The sequence below is a fragment of the Camelus dromedarius genome, chromosome 4 (assembly GCF_036321535.1).
Source record: "Camelus dromedarius isolate mCamDro1 chromosome 4, mCamDro1.pat, whole genome shotgun sequence".
Classification (NCBI taxonomy): Eukaryota; Metazoa; Chordata; class Mammalia; order Artiodactyla; family Camelidae; genus Camelus; species Camelus dromedarius.
The window spans coordinates 28,001,997-28,026,112 of record NC_087439.1 but is presented as its reverse complement, the minus strand read 5'-3'; the positions used below and the strand labels follow the sequence as shown (position 1 = coordinate 28,026,112).

General features: G+C 37.4%; 1 long non-coding RNA gene across 1 annotated transcript in view; it reads left to right on the top strand.

Moving 5' to 3' along the window:
• The first annotated feature begins 529 nt into the window (after positions 1-529).
• Positions 530-24,116, top strand: part of LOC135321208 (uncharacterized) — a 291,585-nt gene continuing 267,998 nt past the window's right edge. The window contains exon 1 of the long non-coding RNA XR_010380773.1: positions 530-689. This is a non-coding gene — a long non-coding RNA (uncharacterized LOC135321208). The remainder of the gene's footprint in view (positions 690-24,116) is intronic.

Here is a 24,116-nt window from a genome sequence, read left to right as displayed (position 1 = left end):
TATATATTAAATATATTATATATGTAATGTGTATGCTATATGCATATGCTATTACATATAGCATATAATTACCTGCATGCCCTACCTCTATAGCTTTCTTGCAGGTAATGCTGCCTCCTACACCTGTGTGAGAGTGATACATTCTTCAAGACCCAACTCATACTTCCTTTTCCTGTATATGGCTGTACTTGAATGTCTACTCTGAAGGTCACATGCATGCATTTTGGCATTTAATTGTACATAGTAAACACTTGTCTTTTGTGTGCTTATAACACTTTTAATGTGTACAAGTCATTTGTCAAATGCAGGTTTGCATTATTAATTTCTGTTTTATGTCTATTCAGTCACTCAATAAACATTTATTTATTGAATATTTGGTTTAGTCCAGATACTCTGCCTGGCGCTGGTAACAGGAAGAAGAATAAACCATTGTGTCTGATCTCAAGGAGTTTTTGTGTTAGTGAGGAAACAGATACAAACAACACTCTCTGATTTGATATGTGCCTGAAGAAGAGTATGAAGTGATTACTGTAGGCATTTTAAAAGAAAGAATGCCTAACTCCAACAGAAAATTCTTCGTGGAGATTGGGCTGGATCCTAAAGAATGGATTGGAATTTTCCAGGCAGAGAAGAAGAAAGGATATTTCAGGCAGAGGGAGCAAGATGTGCAAAAGCAGAGTCATAAGAAGGTATGATGTCTTTGATGATTGGTGAACTGAGTAGTGGAGTTTAGGCATATGTTGTTTGTATGTGGTTTGGAAAGTGGGAAAGAAGATTAAGGTGACAACCTGGGGCCAGCTTGTCAGGGGCCTTATTTGCTATGTGGAGCTAAGAAGTTTGTACATTTAGCCTTCAGAGTGCTGAAATTTATAAGAAAAGTACTGACATATTCAGATTTATTTGATAGGAAGAGAATTCCTGTATAAATATGGATTATGGACAGAGTGGAGAGAGACTGGTGAGAGAGAGCCAGTCGTGAGACAGTGTAGCTGTGAGACGAAGAGGAAAGCTGGATTTTGGAAAACAGAAAGAAGAAAAGAACCTTTTGTAGATATGATAAGTTCAGTTAAATTGCACATTCCAGGAGGAGATGTTCCATTGGTAAGTAGAAATAAGGACTTTATCTTAGGAGAAGATTCCCTGTCTTGAATGGAGAACTGGGAGTCATGGCCTTGAAGCCATGGCAGTAGAGGATAGATAAGATTACTTCAGAGAGAGTGAATAGCCAGAAGGGAAGAAGGCTGAGAGAACAGATGAATGATGCAGGAAGTGAGGGGTAATTGCTGGAACAAGATCTCAGACTAGGCAGAAGGGCGTAGAATCCAGTAACTAGAAGAAAGGCATTCTCCCTGAAGGCTGGTGCGCCAGATTTGAGGAAAGGTGAGAACTGACGAACTAGAGTACTAAGGCAGTTTGAAAGCAGGGACTATTTCTTTTTTTACATACTTTTATCCTTTATTGCTCATACGGCATTGCCTTACACATAATAAGTCCAAAATAAATATCTGTTGATTTACAGTAGTTTACATTTTGTGTATAATACTCATCTGTTTATCTTTCTTATACTTGATCTGTTTCCTCACACAGCGCCAGTGCTTACTAGGTTTAATTCATAGCAATTATTTCATAAATAATTACTGTTAAATAGTTTCCTGTTCTGAATTTCTTGTTTCCTAGGGGATGGGCTACTAGATACTTGCTACTCAAAATGTGGTCCACAGAGTTGCAGTATCAGCCTTACATGGGAGCTGGTTAGAAGGGCAGAATTGCACCCCCATCTTAGACTACTGAATCAGAATCTTCATTTTAACAAGGTCCCCACTTGATGTGAATGCACATTATAGTTTGAGAAGCACTGCATTATAGACACTTTTTAAAGCCTTTCCTGTTCAGAACTTGTCCTTGGCTTCTTCTTTAGAACTTCACTATAAAACTTGCAGGGTTATTTTGCTGCTTCCAAGAACTGTTGTTACTTGAGATACTGAATTTTGCAAAATAGCAGGTGAAGCTGTACTCATTCAACTGAGGTTCTTCATGTCATTATGAAAAATTAAAAGATTGACGATAAGTTCATTTTATAGTCACACAAATAAACCAACACTAATATTATAAATATATTATGCTGCATAGAACCCCAAAGGTTTATATTAGGCATAACTTAGAAATTTTCAGTTGTGTATCTGCTTCATTGCTATTTTCTCTCCCACTGACATGAAGAGTAAATCAAAATTGGGAGAGGAGGACAAACTTCCCCTAAAGAGTTGGAATTCCAAATAGGAGAGGAAGCAAAAATATTGGAAGGGACAAATCTAGAGATGCATGTACCTTCCATTCTCATTGGTTCTTAAGCAACAGCATTTGGCTCAGTTTCCAGTGCGCAGTGTGACTGCCAGGTTTTTGCTTGTTCAGTTGACTTTTATTGCTTTGCTTCACGCTTTTAAAATATTTGCAGCTCAGGAAGACCTTGTGTAATTCTGGGTACTGAAGCATGAGTGTAAAGATCTTTTGAAAACAGTTTGCTACAAACAATAAGGTGCCTTACCCTCATTTTTAGTATTTCACCTGGTATTTTGATTTACATTATCACTATATGAACAATAACTGCCAGACTTGTTTATAATAAATTAGAGAAAATTGTCTTTTGTCAGAATTGTTGCTTATGTTTGTAGAGTCTCAACAGAAATCCAGTTGTAGATGTTTCTTGACATGTTCAATGTAGCTGGCCTTTCTACTTTATTGATATCATTTGCTTTCACCAAAGGAGCAGACTTACTCGGTTACAAAGTGTCTTGAAAAGTAAAAAGAAATTATGCTGAGCGTGGAATTCCAAACCTGAGTGAAAAACATCTGAACACTGGGTGTTCATCTTTCTAACAAGCTTAGCAGATGGATGGGAAGTGATGTTTGCTGCTTATTTCCTCAACGTATCAGTATGTGAGGATGTGGTGCAAAATATGGTTTTCCTGCAAATGAGCAAAACTATGCGGAAGAGTACAAGCAACATGGTTTGTACTCAGAAAGAACTTTAGAGATTGGAGGGCCACTATTGACTTAAAATCTGCCCAATGCTTTCTACTCATCAAAATCTTAGAACAGTTGTGATTGGAATTGAAAAGATGCAATTGTTTCTGCTACTCATCTAACCATTTCAAGAGCACTTTATTAAAGGGTTCTTTCAGGCAAAGAACACAAGGACAACTGAAAGCTATCTGCATTAGTGGCCTTTGAATTAAAAAGAGAAAGAAACTGTAAATCTGAGCCACCAAAAGATGCAGTGCGTGTCAAGTGATTTTTCCAGACTTTTAGCATGTATTTTTGTGACCAGTGACCTTTCTTTGGCTGTCAATCAGTTAAGAATTAGGCCACAGTCATGGTTTAATAGTCAGTTGGCACTATTTGAGAATAGTTATGGGATTAGTCATAGCAGTGATGTAACGATTCCTGCAGGAGTATCACCACTGATAAAGGGGAGCTATCGGAAAGGGTGAAGTTGCTAAGCAGCATATAAAATCCTGAGTATTGTCTACTTCATTTCTGAGAAAAGTAAAACTTTCTCTCTTTTTTTTTGGCTTTTTAGTTAAATTCTTGGTACTAGTCCAAAACCTTTATTCTTCCTTTGTTAATTATTATTTCTCAATGGCTCTTGTTCTTATGGTATTGATCATGGGTTGCATACATTTCCTGGAAAATAATAAAAATTCCTCCAAGCTAAGTGAAAGTTATCTTATCATCCCAAGGAGAATAATGAAGTGGCTTAAATGTTGAAAGATTCATGTTCCTATAGGTCAAATTTAGACTTTATAGTCACCATCTTGCTACTAGTGACCTATAAAATTTTAATCCATGCCTGGGGCTAAGAAAACCAGATGCCTTAGAAACCCATTGTATAGCTTATTCTTGGTTTAAGTTTCCATCATCTTGGTGCCTCTGGGATGGAAGGCAGAATATTCTAAGCCACTTACATTAGGAGAAATGTTTTCATCTCAGTTCTTGGGTTGAGAGCAATACCTTTAAACTGAGAGGTAACATTGTGAAACTTTACCCCAAGAACTAATTAGAGTTAGGCTTAAGCTTATTTGCCCAGAAGACTGACCATGAGGCTGGAGAGATAGCCTGGTGGTTCCAGGCCCAGTGTGATCCCTTTTTGCTAAATAGAAGACAAAAGATTATTTGATTTCTCAAAGAGAGTTCATAGGATTGTATTATTCTTTTGGGGCAGAAGCATACTTTCTTGGTAAGGGTTAAATAGCTCCAAAAATTTTGTAGCTTCCACTCTCTCTGTTCTGTTGAACTGTTCTATGTAAAAGTATTGGGTTTTTTCAAAGATATTTTGTGAAGTCAGTGTGAAGTTGTGTACTATAGTGGATAAAAAACTATAATGGGTAGTGGTCTCTTAGAAAATCTGGGTTGTACGCCCAAATCCTTCTCCTTGAATTTCTTTGACTCTCTTTTTTTGACATTTGTATAATGGAGGTTCAATGAGCTGCCCTATCTATGACCCTGTCCCTTGTTGTTTAAATACTGTGGCTTCTCGAACACTCCTCTTAGTGAAAAGTGCAAAAAGGCTGACTGTAGAGACCAATGCCTGTTTTAGGCAAAGCAATAAGAAGAGAAGGTTCAGTGCATCCGAAATGTTTGGTATAGAAAGCTGTATAATAAATTCCAGAGCAGGGAGAGGATGACTATGTCTTAAATACAGCAAGGCTAAAGTTACTATTTCATAAGAAATCAGATCACACGCATATAAATGGGAGTAACAAGAGTTTGTCATGTAGACCAAACAGGTGGTTTTTGGAAAGAAATAAATCCATGTGGTGGCAAGGTGTAATTTTTACCTGGCTTAGAAGAAAACCAGCCATAGCTAGTATGAAACGCACCATCATTTTTCTTGGACTGGAGAACCACTTTAATCTTGGTAGAATCAATTTTCCATGAAGCCAGCAGAATAGAGGGAAAAGCCATGGACATTCGACAAATATATAAAGCTGTGCATTTACAAAATGATGAAACAAGTGAGGGAACTGGGAATATTTAGAGCTATCCAAGCTGGAGAAATAATAAGGCCAGTCGATTGTCGGTTAATTTCCTCTTTTCAGAGGGTACTAGAGGCAGATTTTGTAGGGCAGAGAGGAAGCAGCTAGTGCTTGCATTATTCACGTTTTTCCCAGGGACATCCAACTGCCTCATCCCATAGCTCCCTAATATGTCTCAGTTAGTGCTGACCACATTTTGAAGTGTAAAATGCAAATGATATAATCGGGCCATATGGTAACAGCAGAAAGTAGCCAAGAGTTTCACGCTATTTCATGACCTTAAAAAATAAACCATTGAACTTTCTTCTGAAAAACATTGACAAGAAGTTAATGCAACAGAGACTGTGACTTTATCTCTAATCCTCGGAGTAAAGCTATGCAATGATTTGGCATTTTCTTCTCCTGACCCAGAGCCACATCCAGGTAAATCAGTCCCAGTTTTCAACATACCGTCAATAGGAAAAGGATAAAGAATGATGTGGGAACAATGTAGGGAAGTGAGTACTGGGGATGGGATGGAGAGTCTATTTAAGTTTTAGTTACGTTCTTTTTGTTCTTCATGTCACCATGCACCAGATGTCAAAAGGGCCAGCTTCACTGTTATCATCATCCTGGTTCATCTGTCCTTGTTTGTCCTAATTTCTGCTAGGAGACACCACTTGGCTGGGTGACTGATTTGTATTTCCTTTTCTAACTTTCTGGTCTGCTCAACTCTTGGCTCTGGATGTGTTCTTAATTTCACTGAGTTCCTGCTCTAGCCCCATGTAACCCTCAGTGACTGCTCCTGGCCCATCACTCAGAAAACAGGAATTTGGACACTGGTTGTCACGATCAACAAGATGGTATATGAAGTCCCATTCCAGTTGAATGGTGAGTGTCCTCACAGATAAGATGGCAGTGGCAGGTAGTGCTACTTAAGCAATCAAAAGACCTCCATGGTCAGTGTCTGCTTCAGAACGGCACAACTGGCCAACTGTGCTAAAATACCACAACAGAAACAACTGAAAAATATCCTTAAATTAAAAACTCAGTAATCTCTTCTGTGTGTTAGAGCTCGTAACCGTTAAATCAGGCTGGCACACATTAGGAAGTTCAAACATGTTTCCTTCTCCTTCTCCAAAAGGGAAACACTTTAAAAATGCTTTTAAGACTCTCAAATCATGGGTGTCACATAAAGAAGTCAAATTCAGAGAACAGCCCTTCAATGACATTTACCTGGCTTATGGCTTTATTTTTGTGTTGTCAGAGGAGGAGAAAACCTCATGGTGGTTGCTGTGAAACCCTAACGTAATTGTCTTAGCAGTATTCTTCCCATATGGCTTGTGATGCTCATATTAAATCTGTCAAGTGGTGCAGTTACTGTTGGCACTGTTAATATGAATTCATTAATGTTAACCTTTAATCCCATTTTACAGCTAAACAGTACTGTTAGATGCTTGATTACTTCTCAGAAAAATGGGATTTCTACCAGTCTTTGGACAAATGATTGTAAGTGGACAGGGCACAGGTTCAGGATTCCTGGCTCTGCCAAATATTATCTTTGGGACCTAGTCAGAAGACTTTCTGAATGTCCCTTTTCCCATGCAATAGTACTACAAGTTCTAGGTTACTTCTGGAGTTTAGTAAGGATCAAGAGAGATGGTAGAAAGAAGCCTGATGGAGAAGGAAAGGAGCCTGATGGAGAAAATTGCCAACTTTTTGATGGTCTGTCTTTCATTATAGGTTCCAGGTTTTGAATCATTTTGGTCTTTCAAACTGCTTAATTCAAAGTGTTAATTAATTCCTTTATTCTTTTTGGTCATCAAAGGCATATGTAATTGATGTCCTGAGCACCCTGTGATGTAAATCATATATTTACTTTCTCTAAAGCAGAATAGTTAACCAAGCATTTGATCATAAGTATTCTTTTTTTAAAAAGTTAATTCATTATGCTAAAAATGATTGTTAGTGTTTTTATAATATTAAACAATTTCCCAAATTACTAGATTTGCAGACTTTTTAGCATGTGAGGACTTCAGACTGATAAGCACTGGGCTAAGATTGGTGGTTTTCAATATCTAACTATCTATCTATCTATGTATCTATCTTTTTTATCTATCTATGTATATTCATATATATATTCATATATATATATATATATATATATATATATATATATATATATGTGCTTATATAGTACAGAGATCTTTCTTAGGAGAATTCATCAAATGAAACCTCCATATGTAAAGCTGAAAATATGGCTGGTATGGTTGAAGAACATTCTCCCTTTGCCTCCTACCATTGCCTTTTTTTTTGATATATATATATTTATTTATTGAAGTATAGTCAGTTTACAATGTTGTGTCAATTTCTGGTATACAGCACAGTGCTTCAGTCGTACATGAACATACATATATTCATTTTCATATTCTTTTTCACTATAAGTTGCTACAAGATATTGAATATAGTTCCCTGCACTATACAGCATGAACTTGTTGTTTATCTATTCTATATATATCAGTTAGTATCTGCAAATCTTTAACTCCCAATTCTATCATTGCCTTTTAATGGCTCCTAAGATGCCTCAACAGAACTCTTGGGGTCTAAAGAACATAGTCTGAGATTCACTGGGATAAGAGATAAAAAGTGAAGGGCATTTTGACAGCTCCTTAACATAGTATTTTTAGTCCTCTTCTCACAGATGAGGTTAGGTAACTACGACAGTAGTAATGGGTCAAAAGATAACGAGAGTTTCCCTTTGCGGATCCACTTGTGAATTACCTATTTGTTATTCATGAGGAGTGTTACTCAAAGAGGATTTGGCTCCCTCTTCCCCATCCCATTTGTCTGCAAGTGTAGAGGACTATAGCCTATGATTGTACTCCGGATGTGCTGACCCTTGCAGGAAACTTGGCCGCATAATTTGTGGTAGTAGGAGGCTGCGTTCATGCTTTCCCCTGGTCTTTTGTGTTCTGACAGTAGAGATCCCTCAAGATGAGGGGTTTGCTTTTATGTAATACTGAAGGGTTTGTCATCCATTTGATTTGGGTATTGGGGGGTGGTGAATGTGATACAGGGACTTGCAGAGATTAAGATTTTAAACATTAAGAAAAAAAAGAAAAAGAAAAAAAATGAGAAAATACTTGCTGAACCAGAAAGCACTATTTAAATGTAAGGTTCATGAAATGTAAGTTGCTTTGCTTTAAGCACATGCATTTTCCTTTCTATAGAATATGTGGGTAAGTGGCACAGTAAACCTCAGAAAATGAGCCTAGTGCCTTTGTATGATTCCTTAAGGACTCACATGGCCTTTTGGATGAAACTATATGTAAAATATAGATGTTATTTAAATAAACACTGTCCATATAGTGCATATAGTGTTTCTTTTGCATGTTTTTTAAACAAAGAACATTAACTAGTCACCTCACAGATTTTTCTGCATGGTCTACAAGGTGTAGTTATAAACTCCATTGGAGTTATAAAGCGTTTGGAGTTATAGTGCATTAAGTGCTATTGCATTCAATCTTACTGCGCTATTAGAGGGTTTTATAATGGGATGTAAATATTTACGGCCTGTTTGAGAATAACCAAAGAAAAGTACTTTTCATTATTTTACTTCGTATCCTATTAGCCAGACATATCTTTAGTGTTTCAGCACTTTCCTGGCTTGGGAAGGTGATGTCAACTTTTGAGCGATAGGAGGCTGAAAAGGAATTTGGCTACTTTTTGATACTGTGTCAAATTGCCCAGGAACTACTTTGCCTGACATGGTGCCTGATGAGCACATTTTTTCTCTCTTCTGTAGGTACCAAGTAGAGCTCGACGAATTCTTCCATAGGTGCATTAGGAAAAACCATTGTCCACAGCTAGCAAAACACTGTTACTTTCTGCAGGGGAACCTGGGAGTATCACTTTCTAAACCTGGTTTGCATATCTCTCAGACATAATTTAAAGTTGAGAAAAAGTATTCCTGCTTTTAATTCTTTTCCCTTAAAGAAAACTTGAAAAAACAATTGCACATATTTCAAGAATCAAATTCTGTTTTTAAGAATCAATCTTGGTTCTGAAGTTTTAGTACACATATTGCTTTATTGTAACTATTGGAGGTAGTTAATTTAAATGAACTTAAGCTATTGCTCATCACTAAAGGATATAGGAAAGTCTGGGAGACACACTTTTTGGTAAAGAAATAAGAAAAGCTGATGCTATTTTCATGATCACGTACTGTACTTGAAAACATCTAGTTATAGGAAACAGACAAGGTTAAATATTCAAAAATAGCAATTTAAAACCACTTTATTCTCAAATCTGTCAGTACAGTTTTTGTCAGATGAGTTTAAATCCTGGTAATTGGTTTATGCCAAAGGACAGAGGACAGTCATTTCAAAGCTTTCCTGTTCACAGACTATTAAATTGCCACAAATAACAATCACAACAAAGTGACACATAATTTAGAAAGAATGCAATGCATGCTTTTAATCAGAACAACAATAACAACCACAACAAAGAACTCTACTAATAACAAGTATGGAAAATCCAACATAGCGTTGAGTCCAGCAATGGTCACAAATAAAAAAGCAACTACTTGACAACAACAGCTGTGCCTCTCATATCCTCCCCCAGCCCCAATAGAAACGATATTCTCACTGAAAATACGGTTACAAATGTAAATCACTTGCAAGACCATGACGGCTCTGTAATAAACATCAAATCTGTCCATTTTAGATCTGTAAAAGAATCTTTTAGATATGAAGACTTGAGAGCAACTGTGAAGCTGTCTTTATTCAAATCCTTTGAAATTTAAAGCGGTGATCTTAGACCACCAAGAACTACAAGACATGCCAACTGATGTTTATAACAACTTAGCCTTCCTGTTCTTCATATCTGATTTTATTAAATGTCTGTCAAGGAATATATTTAACTTTGATGTTTCCAACAAGAATTCATTGTCTTTAAGTTTTATTTTATGTTTTAACAGGCCGATAATGAAAAGAATTATTTGCATGTTGAATTTATACTGCCGGCAATCTTAACAAAGAAAAGAAGTCTGAAGTTAGGGTTGTGGTGTGATTTCCTGTCTCAATAATAAATTCTATCGGAAAAGGTGGAGATGTCATAAAAATGAGGTTGAAAAGGAATTTTCAACATGATTTTGACAGACAGATGAAAGCATTTACTATTATTTATAAAAAGGATCTATTTAAAATAGACCCCTTCTCATTGTAAGGTAGTTAAGAACTTAAAAGGAAAACATCTACTTTCATGTGACTTAGATGTTAGAGACTACTGTATGAAGAAAATCCTTCATTTGCAACCCAGCCGACAAGACTTGGCACACCCTCAAAAAATTTTAATGGAAATTAAGAGGCAGTAAAGCTGGTTAAAAACATAATACTTTATTTGCTTAGAAATAGCAAACTACAAAAATTAAGTCAATAAAGTTTCATTGCAAAAGTTTATTGTTTTTAATTTACCATCAACACATATTTTAGAGTTAAATTACTTGATTTGAATTCAATTCATTAATTCAATAAAAGTGGGATAAAATAAAATAAATTTGTTGTTTTTCAAACCATGAATCAAACTCTGAAATTAAATAGGTCCTTTCTGCCAATTTGGAAATAGGCCAGTTTCAGTCTGTGAACTCTCACACTCTTCTTAAATATGTTTAATGCAGAGTTTCTAGCAATGTCTTGTCCAGGTGAAAAGCAATTTCACTAACAAAAAAAAAAGCCTCAAGAAGGGATTTCCATAGTTACTTCTCTCACTTAAACCATTTTCCACTTATGAAATGTTCTGACTTTGGACCATTCTGTAATGTAAACACTTTGTTTTCTATTCATATTTTAAAACAGCTGTAATGGAGTATAATTTGCATACTATAAAATTCACTGGTGCAATTCAATAATTTTTAGCAAATTTACAAAGTTGTACAACCATGACCACAATCCAATTTTAGAGCTCTGTTCATGTTTACATTGTTTTAACGTTTCTTTTTTTTTAGTATGTTCATTATCTGCTTGTCTATGAGTTAAGATGGGTTTCAATACCTGGATAAAGGGAGAGAGGAAAGGCTGTTATAGGCAAAAGGGTTAAGATTCAATAATTTGTTTATTTGTTCATTCATCCATCCATTCATCTAACAGTTATTGAGTCCTTAGTATGAACCAGACATGGGAGTATTTGTATTGGAAAGATTTTTCAGACTTAGTCTAGTAGATGGACAAATAATTTAGCCTTATTACCACTATAAACATGACAGGTGCTATCATATGAGTATACACAGGGCATAATGGGAATGCACAGAGGCCTAAAGACAAATAGATTAGGGAGGGCTTCCTGGAGGAAGGATATTTTGAAAGATAAATACACAGGCCCAGGCAAAGAGTAGAAGGCCTGTGCCTGTCTCTTCGTCTGTTGATTTGGGACATTCAGCAGGCATACCACAGCCTGGAACCAGGCCAGGGGAGGTGAGAGAAGAGGTGAGGATAGAGAGAAAAAAAGGGACCAGAACCTAATGGAACTGTGAGAAAAGGCTCACAGTAAGTCTTTGTTTACAGACAAAAAAATTCAGATTACTTATAAAATTTTCCTAGTTATGAGGATTTGAGATACATCATACATTGTGACATCAAGCTTTCTTCAGGGTCATTGGATAGAAATGTCTGAATATAATTGGGATTTTATGTGAGAAGCTAGGATTCTAATTTTATCTTGCAAGATCGACATATATCTATTAATCTGACTTCCATATAATTTACATGTAGTTCTAAGTCCCTGACTCTGTGTGTGTGTGTGTTTGTGAGAGAGAGTGGAGAGAGAGAGAGAAATAGCAAATTAGCATTTATTACTAAGTTTGATATGGAGTGAATTTCTAGCAGTGTTTTTCAATTTCAGTATTTAAGTTGACCCTGGTCATTATTACATGATTTACTCCTGAAGTCAAGGTTTTGAAAAGGCTGAGGGAGGGGCCTCAGTGTGGACTCCAGGGCCACTAGACTAACACCCTGCTTAATGTGGGGCTACATATTTGGGTGTTAACATTAAAGATCTAAAATCTGCTTGGACATATCATATGCTTCTCTATATCTCCCACAGCCAAGAAACCAATGGAAACACTCCAAGTAGGTATGGTTTCAGCTGGCTGTGGATAATTAGGATGGCTGCTTCACCCACTGACCCCCTGGGAGGAAAGCTGGCTCGATCTATTTGTATGGATTGTTCTTCTAGTGTAACATGATGGTCAGTTACTGCCTATCCTGTTAAGCAGACTGCTGTCTCAAGATAACTGAAACACACCTAGAGTCTTTGACTGGTCCATCCTTTGCCAGAAATGCGAAATGCCATCCAGGCCAGGTGAAACTCTTTAACTAGAAAGTACATTTTACTCCATGCGGTTGGCTACCCTTTTGGTCAAATAATATCAATATTTCCATTTGGATCCAAGAATGGTTTCAAGAAAATTTTTCTTCGGAGAGAGCAAATTCTAAAAGGGCTTGGTCTTTTTCATCACTGAATCTACACACGAGGAAATGCTGTGGATGAAGGCGGAAGGGACAATCCTTCTTATCTGGTTTGACACTAATAAAGTCATTAACAAGGTCCAACTAGAACAACAATGGATAAAGAAAGAAGAATTGAATTCCTTAAGATCAGTACTATTAAGTTAGACAGATGTCAAGTTTAATCAATCTGGAGACCTTAAGGACTTTGGCTAATGTCCTTTTTTATATCTTGATGCTGTTTTCAGTTGTTGCATCACCAGGTTTGTGTAGATATAATTATTCTTCATAGATATTGCATAATTAGGGAAGTTTTTATTAGTTTTATTTATCTGTATCTTATAATAGAAATACTTCCTAGTGCATTCATTTTTTTTTTAATTTAAGAATGAATGTGCCGACAAAGATTTAAAAAAATCCCATGCATGAATTTATATTTAAGATACCCAAGTATAGTTGGGTACTATATTTATTTATGGTTTGAAAAAAGTGGTTTAATGCATGCATGTGATAATAGGTAGGTCTGTTGTGCCTTTTGTTAACAAAGTAGACACTTCTTTCAACTATCATTTAAAGGGTTTATTGACAGCTGACTCTCTCTAAATATTTCTTTTTCCAGTGGCTGATACCTAGGAATCTAATGTTTCACAATTAGAGATTTGTTTCCTTGACTTGTACTTTCTAGCTCTAATGATAACAATCTCAAAAGAAGTCACACATAATACTTACAAATTAATATATCCTTTTCTCACAGTATGTTCTTATGAGTTGAGGACAGAGCATGTGTACAATGGGCTTTAGTAAGGGTTGAGGTAGTTGAATAGAATTGATGGAAAGAGATAAGCAAAGAAGTAGAGGTGAGGCAAGGGGCTTTGAAAACTGACTTCATGATCCTGCCTGGGCTTTAAGCGGGTCTCTGGAGTCATTAATGCCACCTGTGAATATTTATTAAATACCTACTGTATCCTCCATAGTGTGTTCAAAATTATCTGCCATTTCCCCCTTAGTTGGATTGTACAGATTGCTGAGTAAGTTATAAGAGACATTGTGAATTCAAGGGATAAGAACACTCTCTGGAAATTCTCCTGCTTTTAGCTCCCTGAAGTGCAACTTATAGTAGTATAGTAGGCCTCTATTTTGTCCCTATGGAAATAAGAAGATAAACCCTTTCTGTTCACCTCTGGTTAAAAACTAATGATTTTTATAAGCTAAAAATCTGTATTCAAACTGAGGTTGGATAAATATTGTTTCTGTTTCAGATCCTAGAGCACAAGACTCTACTTAACTTTAGGCAGAGAAGTTAAGCCTCACACTCCTCAATGAGGAGCCTTGTTACACTTTCCTCATGTGGTGGCTGTGGGTCTTTTCCTAAGACAAAAATGTATTTAAAGTGTTTTGCATATAGTGCCTAGGACAAACAGGATGATTGTTGCCTACACTGGCAGAAGGAGAAACACAATGAGAAAAAAACAAAACAAACAAAAAAAACATTAAGAAGTGAGTCCCTGATCTAGCTGAGGGGTGAAGAGGTTCTGGTTAAGGTGAAGGCTACGGAAATGGGACCGATGTTACTTTTTAAAGGAAGATTTACTTATTGTATGGACAGGATTATAACAATAGTACAAGAAATCAAACCAAAACAAAAATTACTCTAATACAATTGTAACTTCAGATTCTAGCAGTCCTTTAAAATTCGTTCATGTGACCCTCTCCTTATTTACATGTATTCATAAAAACAAAACCATAATATAGATATAATTTTGCTTTCTCTGCTTTTTCCTTTATGTGACTAAATTATTGTTTCTAGATCTTTTCATTATAATGAAGCTCATGGCAATGAAAATCCTTGTGCTTTGTAGTCCTGTATCTTTAGGTCTGTCACCTTAGACGAAATTTCTAGGAAAGTAATACTGGGTCAAAGGATATGAACATTTTATGTCTTTAAAGGTGTTGCCAAATGGCCTTCCAAAAGTATTTCCCAATTTATGCTGCCGCCATCAGAGGATGGATGAATATATAGTCCCCCTGACACTTTCATTGAAAATGTTAAGGCAGTATCATTACTTTTAATTTTCTTCTGTAATAGATGTAAGGTACCTTTTAATCTGCAGTTTTTGGGTAGCTAGTAAGGTTTTCTCATGTTTGTTTCTTAACTGTGTTCTCTCCAATTTAAAATGATTTGTTCTGGCCTTTCCTCACTTTGATGTTGGAGCACTTGGGGGGCAAAGAAAGGAACCTACTGTGCTCAGACTTTGTCTTTGTCACTTTAAATGCATTATCTCATTTAATCTACACAGTACCTCAGCGAGGTTGGCATTCCTATCTTCATGTTGTAGATGAAAAGACTGAGCCTTAAAGAAATTAAATTTCATGCCCAAAGTTGAATTGCTGATAGTGGCAGTTGTTAGATATTTTTCCTTATCATTTTATATGAGTTTTTATGTTAATATAAATATTAACTCTTTAGGGAAAATATTTTCAGCAAATATGGATGACAATCTGTTGTTTTCTTTTTTCTGAAATTATGCTATTTTTGCTCTGCAGAAGCTTAAAATTTTTCCATGAAGTGATGGATTGGAGAGATACTGGAGTGGTAGATTGGGCCTCAGCTTCTGTTTTATTTCAATACCAAGATCAGTTCAGTGATGATTAGAAGCAGCCAAGAGACAGAACTGTACGTGGATCATGTGCTAATGATTCTATCATAGAAAGTGTTTCCCAGCCTCTCCCCTGATTTCCCACAGGATGGAAGAGTGGCCTGTGAGCCTGTTAGGGGCTGTCTGTGGATGAGCTGTGCTCCTAAGCTACTTGCTGGGTGGTCTCTGAGTGATTGCTGTGTGGTCACCATATTCCTGGCTTCTCCACTCCTGCCAAAGAATGTAAAGAGTCCCATGACAGACCACATATAAGACTGTTGGCCTTCCCAGTAGGACCAACAAGGATATATGGCTGGTATCCAGTACCAACGAGGTCATTAGCTGTTGAGTACAGTATTATCTCTATTCAGAGGAAGGACAGAATCCTGCTGAAATGGGTAGAGACCCTAAGAGATTGTAGCTATGTTGTTGGGAGCATCATTGGGAAGTTTTTCAATGGCCTGACCTAGAAATGGATGGTTTGGATTAGGGTGGGGGCAACAGTACCAAAGAATGTGTTTTGGAACAAAGGAGTTTTAAAGTCTCCTTCTAAGGCAGAAGGGCTATATGTTACATGGCCATTTAGAATATCCCAACTTATCACTCAATCTGATCTGCATTGTCATGCAGTTGACTCCATTCCAGCTGTCAAGGGGCATGGTGTCACCCTCAGGCCTGAGTCTAGTGGGAGGGGAAGATCCAGCAGCCTCCTCTCTAGGAAGCTCAATCCAGAAAATAATTAGGAGTAGCCTTTTCAGTAGGGTAGAAGTGAACTCTGTAAAGTCAGGCCTTCAGCCAGCATTGCCTGGGCTATTAAGTTCTGCCCAGCTCAGCTTTGTAGGCACCGTGGTTATGTCTGAAAAAGTGCTTTTGGCTTTCACCTTCATCACAACACAAGATATTTTTCCCGACCAATGAGAAAGGGCAACAGTTTATTTCTGTTGTTTTTTTTTTTAAATCTCTCTCTGAAAGAGTGATGACTTTCTTTGATCTGGGATAGGACAGAATTCCCAGCATGCCAAGCACTCCTTTTCTCAGGTACTTCAAGGATCAATGGGCTTTTGAACAAATGGCATCTGAGTAGACATGCCTCTTACAAAGATCTTTCTCCCTTGTGCCTGTGTTACCTTCTATAACTCTGATTACATTGTTGGACTGGGCTCTGATCACAGAAAGCCACAAACGCATAGGGGCCTCAGACAAACAGAAATTTGGAAGAAGTCTAAGGGGGATGGTTGATGATATCTTTATTTTTACATCCTGCCTTTGATAATGTGATTTTTTTTTATGTTTCTAAACTTGAGCTTGTAGAAACCAATAGGAAGAAACTGATTGGCTGGAGTGAATTCAGTGGTGATGGCCAGACACCCAGAAATCTGACACAGTTACCAAGATGAGCTGGCCTCTGAATCCTTGTGGTTAAGTGGTGGGTGGCTGGCGGTTATGACACTCTATGGGCTCCCTGAAGGGATTGGAGCCACCTCCCAGCAACACTGCTTAATCACATACAAATTATAACTTTGTCTTCACATTCTGCCTCACAAAATGAATGGTCTCCATCATTTGCCCATAATATGTAGTCATTATTTCAATTAGCTCACTATTCTCTCAACTGCCTCTTTTTTATATGCATGTCAAAGTTGGTGTTTTCTCTCTTAGGATTCTTTGATTCTCCACAATATAAGCCTCATTTGTTTAAGACACTTTAGGCCTTAAGCAAAGTGCATGTAATTTGTACTCAGGGGCTCTCTAACTACTTTTGATGATGATGATGGTGACTGCTGGCCAGCTGTCCCACTACTGAAAGCGAGAACCCACCATATTCTCACCATATTCCGGTGGCCCTGAGATGTTTGCCACCAGAATATGGTGAGAACGTGGTGGGTTCTGGCTTTCAGTAGTGCACATCACACCACAGGCTGATTGTAACCTTAGGGCTAGTTGATCCCAAGTACTGTCCATTGCAAACTCCTCTCCTGTTACTAAGATGTCCCTTTCATCTCCTGACTTCCTCCTTCCTGCATTCCTGTTATTTATAGAACAAACCACTCCCAAATTTCTCAAGAGGATTTACAGTTGCTACTTGCAATTCCTCACCCAGCTCACGCCTCCATCCCTTGCAGCCTGTGTTCTGCTATAACCCATCTGTCCTCCCAAAAGTGAATAGTGACATCTTTGTTCAGTCCAAAGGCTGTTTCTCAGTCCTTGGCTTTTTGACTGATTTTTCCCTGTTGGTCCCCCTTACTCTGCCTCTTGGCTTCTGGGACAGTTTATTTTCTCTCCTTCCTTTTCTCTAACTGCTCTTTCTTGGTTCTTCTTGTGGCACCAAAATATAAGTGATCCTCAAGTGCTTACTTCTCTCAAACATGCTCTCTCTGTGACCTGAAGCAGAACAATGGCCATGACTGTCACTTCCCTTTGGACAGTGCGCATATCTCTACTGTAAGCCCCAAAGCCTTCAAACTTTGGACTCACATACTCAGTCTTTTGCTTGCTCTTCACCTGCACAATCTACTTGACACTTCAGACTCCACATGCCTATCACTGAAATCACCTTTTCCCTTGACCATGCTCCTTCTGACATCTCCGTTTCTGTTGATTCTGCCCCAGCTCCCAGATACTTCAGAGTGGACTTTTCATGTGGGAAGTAAGTCCTGTGGGCAAAGTATCTTAAACCCTCATTTTTATTCCTGTTCTTATCACCATATCTCACCTCATTTTTACTTCTTGCATGGATTTTTGCAACAGCCTTCTTGCCATGGTTCTTCAACTTTTATTTCCCATCCAAGCACACCTGAGGCACACAGCACATTGTAACCTTGGCTTGTAGAGGCAATGATTCTCAATTACCAGTAGTGAATGGAGTGTGGAGGGTATCCTCCAGTAAGAGCCATATCAAAATCTTTGGGTTCAGCGTATGCAGTTTGTGAAGGCCCTACATTTGGTGATTGGTATGTGCCCCAAAGGAGAGGGCACATACCAATCACCTCTCTTCCTCTACTATCCTCTCTTCCTCTACTACCTTGAACATCATTCTTGTAAAGATTTTATGTTCCCTTTTTTATATGCTGCTGGCAGATTAATTTTCTTGATACTCAGTAAAGATTAAGATACAATCCTTTCCCTGCTCAAAAGCCTTCAATGATTCTCTATTGCCTTCTGAAAAGTCTAAGCTTCTTAGCCTTACATCCTTGACTATCCTTATCATTATGACTCCTCTGTTTTCTTCTATGCCTACCCTGTGTTATAGCCAAATTGAGGAAATTCTCTGAACACCCCCAGGCCATTTCACAACCACATCACCTCTCTGTTTTGAATGCCCACTTGGTGAAATTTCACCGGGATCCAATAGCAGTTCTACCAGGATGTCTTCCTGCTTCTGGGGTTGAAGAAGCAGAGTAAAGTGGTCTTTGTGATCTCCTACGGGACATTGCTTGCAACTCTCCTTCAGCACTTGTGTTATTCTTTTTTGTAGAGGCATCTTACCTCCTATAGCAGAGCGTGAATTTCAGGAGAGCAGAGAGCCCATTCCCAATTTTCAGTACACAGGACTTTAATGAATTATATCTTGGCTATGTATAATATAGAGTTCCTCAGCTTTGTTTCACTCTTTATTTATAATACACTCCTCTTCTACTCCAATAAAATATTTTGAAGTGGCTTACTGTAATAAACATAAACAACCCAGAACTTTAAAATAAAAATTAAAAACCAATATTAGAAACTATTTAGGCAGGCGTCAGAAAACTATAGCCTAAGGCCTAAATCAACCCACAACATATTTTTGTAAATAAAGTTTTATTAGCACATACCATGTTCATTTGTTTATATATCATCTATGGTTGCTTCCATGCTACAGTGGCAGAGTTGCACAGCTGTGACAGAGACTGTATGACCTGCAAAGCCTCAACTATTTACTATCTGCCACTTTATAGGAAGTTTGCCAACCCCTGATTTGGATCAATGATTCTTATCTCAAGTGAGGAGAGAGGGAACAATCAGGGTAAGACTCTAAGTGAGGATACCCACTTATGCAAAAAACCAGTTGCTAAGGAGAATCTGCCCTTCTCTTAAGGTGATATTCTTAACAAAGGCCTTTTTCTGGACTTTTTGTCACTTCTGGGTTGAGTGCCTTACTGTTGTAGTGAATCAGTTACAGATGAGACTGTGCTGTATCTTTCTAGTGTGGTAGGGAGAAAAAACTATAGAAAAAAAATTGATTTAGAGAGAGGGGGTATATTATTATACCAAGATCTCTCAGTGTGCTAGTTATGGGACTTGAATAGTAAATTTAGTTCTTTGATTCCTAGCTGCCAAAGCAAAAAACGCAAACATGACAAGTTAGGTAGTTCTCCTTGGCTAACATATGGAAGTATACCCATTTGCTAAAAAGGAAAAACTTCTCAATGCTAAAATCAAGAAGGAATTTTTTTGAATTGTCTCAGAGAGACATAGGAGACAATATGTTCAGCTACAGTTTTGCAAAAGATCTAGCCAATATATTGAAAGGGCCAATTCTTGTTACATGAAATTGCAGTTCAAGAAGGATTTGTTAGTACAGTCTAGGGACATTGGTTGTGATGCCCCAACTTGTTATGGGAATAGGGCTCAAGTACCTAGAGAACGTGGTAGTTCATGTGTTCTCCAGTGGAACATTAGTTGGCTCTGGCAGGCCCTGATTACAGGTCAAATAGGTGTAGAGTTTCAGTGATTGCTGGGAGTATAGGTTTTCTGGCATGATGACTAAAGAGTGACCCATAAACTAGACACAGATGGAAAATCTGACATTCTGGTATGAAAACAGAAAAGTCTTGGGCATTTTTGCCTGGCTGGTTAAGCAGCACAGCTCTACATGGTGGTAGGTAACAGAGATGGCACCAGGGTAATTTTACATAACTCTATGGAGACAGTAAAATAATTGAATGAAGGATAATGATGGCAGCAAATAAATCATGAACTACCAGTTGAGTTTACATGGCTATTAACAGCTGCAAAAGTCATCTTATAAAGTTATTCTGGAGCTCAGAAAGTGGTATCACTCATTGTGCCTATTTATTGCTGCAAAGATTATAGGTGGGTTTGATTTTACAGGATTATTTGCCATCTTTTTGCTAGGCCTCCAGAAAATAATACAAGTGATAAATATGCATGTGTATTATTTTCCTATATAAATAATTTTGAAGGTAAGAAAATCAAAGCTTATATTACATTGAAAATACATATCTTGACATGACAAATGTTTTCAAAGTTTTATGAAAATTTTTGGCAAGTGAACATGAAATTTGAATTTTTATTACTTAGACATAGTGCACTCCAAGTTAGCAAAACTATTTGTTGCTTTTCATGTAAGAGAATAATTTTATTTTATGTTTCTTTAATATTTTAAGAAATGTGTGAAAAAGACAGTTTTGGTAACTTAGTATACTTTGGATTATTTCATGGATAGAATTATTTACAAGTGTTATAGTAGGTAAAGGGATCTATTAATAAAATGATTTTATGAAAAATATTCATGATTAGAAAGTAAGTGATTAGAATTAAGAAATGATTAAATGATTAAAAAATGATTAGAATGTAATTTCTCAGTCTAACAAACCCATAATAATCTTATTCACATGACATTTGTTCTTCCAAGCACACTGAAGGCAGAGATGTCTCAGATTGGTTCTCTGTGGGGTTTGCAAGTTGTAACCTGTTGGCATGATCCGTATGGTGGTAGCCACAGACAAGGGTAGCACTCTGCTCATGGTACAGCTGTCATAGATATGACCTCTCAGGTATGTAAAGATTTTATCTTGAGTGCAATTTAATACCCTCCTCCCCGATGGAAACTGTGTAAGTAAGGGAGTGACATGATTAGAGTTGCATTTAGGAGCATACATCCCCCATGAATAGAAAGGATTGGAGATGGAAGTGAGAGATCAATAAGGAGGTCACTGTAGCTGCCTGGGTGAAGGATGCTAATAATTTGAACTTTATTGGTAGCAGTTGTTGAGAGGAGTAAGGTATATTCTGGAGACAGAGTCCACACACAAGATGTGAGGCCTCTCAAGTTAAGGCTAACTGAATTTATTAGCATGGACAATGAGTATATATAACAAAGTCAAGTGCTGAAGTGGAGGACGTAGAAGTATGAAATGGGAGGGGATATGAAAAGCTTAGTTATGTATTCTGAGATACCTGTGAGACGACCAAGAGAAAACATCACATAGTTTGCTGGACATACAGTTCTGAAGCTTTGAATAAGAGGCTCAGCTGGAAGTACAAATTTGGGAGTCATTTCATATATTTGGAATTTAAAGCAATATGAGTAAATGAGATTGCCTAAGAAGAGAGTATAATATGAGAAGAAAGGAATGTCCAGGATACTTTATATCAGGTGGAAGAGGAAGAGCCAGCAAAAGAGGTTAAGGAATAGCCACAGAGAGATGATAGCAAAACTGGAGAGGGAGGTGTAATGTTAAGGAAGCCGAGAGAAAGAAGAAAGGAGCAAGTGGTCATGTGTCTTGAATGCTGCTAAGAAGTTGAGGATGAAGAAGATGAAAAAAAGTCCCATTCACTCAGGCAATGTGAGTAATTCGTATCCAAGGATGGATTTTAGTGTAGAAAGGTGTCTGATTTGAAGTGTATTGCAGAGTGCATGAGAGTGAAGAAGCTGAGGCCAACTGTCTAACTTTGAGACTCTTGGTTGTACAAGGTCCTAGAGGGAGAGGACAATAGCTGGAAGAAAATGTGTTTTCCCCAGGCTCCCATGTGAGAGATACTCAATTATATTTAAACGATGATGGAGAGGAGCTTGAAGATTGATGGTACTGCAGAAAGAGGGGTTTATTGATAGGGTTTCTGGAAGGTTAGAGGGTTTGGTATCCAGCGTCCATGTGTAAGTCTTGGCCTTTGAAAAGAAGAGGGACATTTCTACATGGTAATTGAAAGGAAGGGCAAATGACTGCTGACATAGCTTTTGGTGTTAGAAGGGTGTGTTTAAATGCACATTGTGCAATATTTATAAAAAAAATACTCATATTACGAACATGATTCATAAATGCCAATAAAAAGGAGGAAGACTGATGAAGTGTAAATTGGAAGTAATTCTGTGTAAACATCAGTTTGGTTGCTCATGTTTTCATATCTTCAGACAGAAATATCTTTAAATTAAAACAAATGGATCTTTTCTTGTATCTGTACTTCTCTTGAGTGGTTATTATATTGTTGTTGGTTCCACTTTTCCCTTTTGGCTCTGATCTGCAATACATCAGTTTTCTATAATCCTAGCAAACAGGAGAAAAATATTTCTCTGTACATAAACTTTCAGTGCTCATAAAGATATTCATTTGTAATATTAGAGCTGTCACATGCCTTCTCCTTCATCTCATAATGCAATTTACCTCTACTTCTACCTGTAAAAAGGAACAAACTTAATTTTACTCTTTGCTTTTCTGACAGTTTTAAAGTTGCATAAAAGTAACCTTGCTTCCTCTGCAAGTTCTAAAATGCTGTCAGGCAACCAATCTATCAAGAGTAAGGAGATTGTCTTTAAATTCAATGATTTTTGTTTCATTCATTCCTATAACAGCAAGACAGCTGCAAAATGATATACTAATTTCAGATCCTATTGGGTACTGGCTTTCAAGATACTTCTGGCTCCTCCTTCTCATACACAAGTAGACTTCGTCAGAGCAAAGTCTCACCAGCATTCCACATACAGCTTGATTATTGTAGATTTTCTGTGTCTTAGCCTATATTCTTATTGTCTCCAGTTATCCTACACAACATAATACTGGTAATAACTAAGACTGATTTGAATAGTATTTTATAGGTTTACAGTTACAGTTTTCAAGGCCCTTTCACATGTATTCCTCCTAATAGCCTCATGAAGGAGAGTGAGCAGTGGTTATTAGTTATCCTCATTTTCTAGATAAAGCTACTGAGGCACAGAGAAATTAAACCTTGTGCAAAGCTACAGACCTATGACTGCTGGGGCCAGGACTTCTGTTCAACTATTCTATTTTCTTGTATCCCCTGTTTCTTCAATAACATGATGGAAAGTACAGAAACTTTGGAATCAAGTAGCTTGAGTTTCAGATTCTATCTTGGACTCTCTGAGCTTCAGTTTATTCTGCCTAAAAAGTGGAAAAATGATACTGAATTTATATGATTTGTTTTCTACGGAATAAATAAGATAATGTATATAAAATCCCTGATTAAATGCAGGCATGCAGGTATACAGTAGGGCAAAATAACCTTTTGTTACATTAATGATAATTGAATTGTTAAACCTCAGGGGCTAAAAAATTAACAGAGAACTATGAGCACTTGCATTCAAATATACCTCTGGGGAGGATTCTGATCTTAACTTCCCATTGTTTATAGTAGCACTCTGAGTCAGTTTCTTTGTGTGAAAATCAGGGGTTCATTGGATATAATTATACCTCTGCTTTAGCATTTCATCAATGATGATATGATTCTGATCCATTTTAAACAAGTGGTGTACTTCCTTGCAATGCAGTAAAACATCCATGCTTGTCTCTTCATCTCATCCCTTTATCCCATCCCTACTCCTTACTCTATTCCATCATTCCAAGGAGACATAGAATTGAAGAGCTGACAATTTTCCCTAATCTCTGTAGAGATGGTTGGTGTAGTGTACATTTGAGATTTGTTTGAATTCCTGTTATTCCCTGTTCATAATAGTACACAATTTATTTTTAGATTATTAAACCCCTTCAGGAGTGGTCTTGGTGGAAGTGTTATTTTTGGTTTCTGATTTCTGCTGTGGAAGCTGAAAGGTCCAGACTTTTTCTCTCCCTATCTCCTGGTACCTACCATTGACCAACCTGCCACTCTGTGGGTGGGTAGGGATCTTTGAATCCTAAACATGTGGCACTGGAAAGAAGCAGTTGGGGTCATCCATTCATTATGATGGTGCTGTGCTGCTCAAATTCACCCTGTGTTGGAATCATGACTGT